The following is a 3,026-nucleotide window of genomic DNA, read 5'->3' as shown; positions in this document are numbered from 1 at the left end:
TGTCAATTCCCACGCATACAGTGGTGGCATAATAAACATTCAAGTTTTGCATCGCATTTACAAAAATGTCACTGTCACGTGTGTTTTTTTGATGCAATTGTAAATTCTCAACCCCAATGGACCCAAAGAGTGTAAACATTTTTTTTTCTTCCCACCAGAAATAAAGACATCATCCTCATCTAGAGGAGAAATTTAATTTAGAAAGTATTCTTTCAACTCTTGATATTTAAGTGAGATTTCTCCTGAGGATGGTATAAATGGTTACGGTCGGGTTAAATTCAGTGCGCTGCTTGAAGCCATGACAGAATAAACAAAACAACAGACAAAACTAAAAGTGATGAGTGATCAACCCAAACGTCTTCAATATAAATAGCATTGATAAATGATGACACAATAAATGGAGTGCAGGAATCACAGTTTACGTGTCTCCCAGTTCCTTGTGGGAGACTAGGCAAGTGCCCCTGTGCACACACAACTGCAGCATGTGGTAAAATAATTGCAGCATCGTGAATGAATTGCAGCGCTGCGAAAATAAGGTTCCGATGCCAAGTAAAACGTGTAGAAAAAACTTCCAACGTCTCACAGCCATAAACACGTTGGGAGACTAGTGCGCGTGAGTCTCCGATAGTCGTTTCAGTCTGGGATGGCATTTAATATGGCGGATTTCACATTGCATGCTTGTGGTTGCACATACGAGTACACACTATGCAACGTGCATACACTATGAGGAGTAACGCAGAACAGTCCCGGGCCACTGCGATGCCAGCTCATGGAAGATTGCAGTGAGTCAAATAAGGTATGACGGTTAAAGCAAATTACAGCTCAGGCTGCCTTATATTAAATTGTAAAAAAAAGTACAACGCTCACTTACTCCAAAGCCACTTCCACAGTGCCTTCCACAGCGACAGCACCTCACTTAAAAGTTGAAACTGGCCTTTTTGCCAGGAGTTGGTTGCATCAATCCATAAGCATGAACCTGTGCTGCAGCCAGCACAGGTTCATATGCTAGGGACAGTCGTTGCCGACATTTGTAGTAATCAGGATACGTGCCTCAGCACTTCAAGGAGTGAACTGCCTTTGCCTGCTTCTTCCTTCTCCTCCCGTCTCCACCTTCTACATTTCATCATAGAGTGCTTATAACCATGGAATGCATACAGTGACTATGGAGTCTCTACACGGACAATATACAAATATTTGCATTCTAATAAGTCACTTCACAACAATAACCAGCTATAACATTCATTCTGTTTTTTCACATATTTTGAGAGCAAGGGCCCCTGACAGCGCCTGTAACACTTTTCCTGGTTGTCTTCTATTATCAATAAATAGATAGGCATTTCTGCAATTTAGGTATTATAGAAATGATTTGCTACAGATCTAGATACAACATATCACAACTTCCTAGACTTCCCAACAGACATATAAATCCCAACATCTAGTTTCACAGCAAAATCGTTTCCACCACTTGCACACACAGCAAGCTAGGTGCTTCCATTCAACATAACTACTAAAAAACAAAAAGACCCCATATTCGAGGTCAGACCATTCACTAGTTATCTCTCATCTCTCTTAAATTATGCCACCTCCCAAAACTAATACCAACACTGGAGGTAGGCCAACGGCAGTAAAGCTAGGCCTCTATATAATAAAAAACAACATAACCGCTAGAACTGCAACTAATCTTAAACCTCAAATTCACTTGTGAGGGCACATCTTGAAGAACAACAAAATGCGCTTTAGACCTTTGTTTTCGTCGAATTAATCAATGAATTTATTTATTTTTATTTTCATTTTTTTGCCTTCCATTTTTCAGAAGAAATCAAAGATTCGACCATCTCTGAATGAGTCATACTTTAAACTAAATTCATCACACCATTCATTTATTCACTCCATACATTCTGATCATACATACCATTCACTATTCACATTCAACCATCCTAAAACAAACATGAACTAAATTATCTGGATTTTAGTTTAAGGAAAATGTAAGATTCTTTTTATCTAGACCACAGAAAAAATGCTATACAAAGTAATCTCTATATTCAATTCTTTTTGGTGCATTTGTAATTCTTATGGCCACAAAACAAGGTCTACGCATTTCGATACCCCTTCATTCCTGGGATTCTCATCAGGACCTGTAGGTTAAAACAACAAGAACCTTTTCAGTAAACTGGACGCCCAACACCTCATCGAAACAACTAAATGTCTCAATTACAACTTAATTTACCTCGGTAGAATGAAGGATAGATCAGCCGATCTAGCGAAGGTAGAATCTAAAGTTGAAAAATAAATAGATAATACGAAAGTTGTGGCAAAAGTCAAGAGCCATGTGAAAATCAAAGTCTCACATTCTATCTCATCCACTTATTTACTTACATTGTTTTAGTGAATTGTTTGCAACTTGGAGAGCCGTAGCTCCAATATATCAGAGGAAGGATTCGCCAGCTGTAAAAAGTGAGGACAGTCCTTAAAGTATTTTTATTGCTATTTTGTCAAGCATACTTTAAAAGAAAATTATTCTAAGGCGGGTTACCTTAGTTGTATGGACGACAATTTATTCTTTAGACGGAGTCCGGTTAATGGACCGGTCTTCGGATTCTTTGTTGTAAACTGTAAAGAGTTGAAAGTAGCATTGTAGTTCAATCTTACGCTATTACTTATGAGTATTATTTTCTTGAAGAATCCTAAAGCGGGAGCATACCTGAGTCTTTCCCTCGTCGGTAGGTGTAGTTTTCGTTACTTTCGGTAGTTGGTTCTTGCCGTCACTAGTCACGTGTCGGTACACGGCGTAGCTGTTCGTATTTACATTGAGAAACATAGAAGACAGACTTTTAGTGAAATAATCTTCATGTAAATGAGTATCTGTGCCGGTCTAAGTGGCAAGACCGTTTTTTTATAAAAAAAAGGAGATAAATGCGGAAACAATTTTTAATTCTGCATAAATGAAAGATTGCGATGAAGTTCTGGGGTATTTTATACTTGATCTTGGATAAGTAAAGAGTGCAGAATATTATTGAGAGAGGTGA

General features: G+C 38.3%; 1 long non-coding RNA gene across 1 annotated transcript; it reads right to left on the bottom strand.

Annotated features, from left to right (window-relative positions):
• Positions 1–2,238: 2,238 nt before the first annotated feature.
• On the bottom strand, positions 2,239–2,789 carry LOC146831183 (uncharacterized). Its single transcript, XR_014961246.1, has 4 exons — positions 2,702–2,789; positions 2,534–2,610; positions 2,377–2,445; positions 2,239–2,273 (listed from the first exon to the last, which is right to left on the bottom strand). It is a non-coding gene; the product is annotated as an uncharacterized LOC146831183 (long non-coding RNA).
• Between the last annotated feature and the right edge of the window lie 237 nt (positions 2,790–3,026).

The sequence above is a fragment of the Triturus cristatus genome, chromosome 5_1 (assembly GCF_964204655.1).
Source record: "Triturus cristatus chromosome 5_1, aTriCri1.1, whole genome shotgun sequence".
Taxonomy (NCBI): domain Eukaryota; kingdom Metazoa; phylum Chordata; class Amphibia; order Caudata; family Salamandridae; genus Triturus; species Triturus cristatus.
The sequence above is the reverse complement of the archived record's forward strand: the minus strand, read 5'-3'. Positions and strand labels throughout refer to the sequence as shown.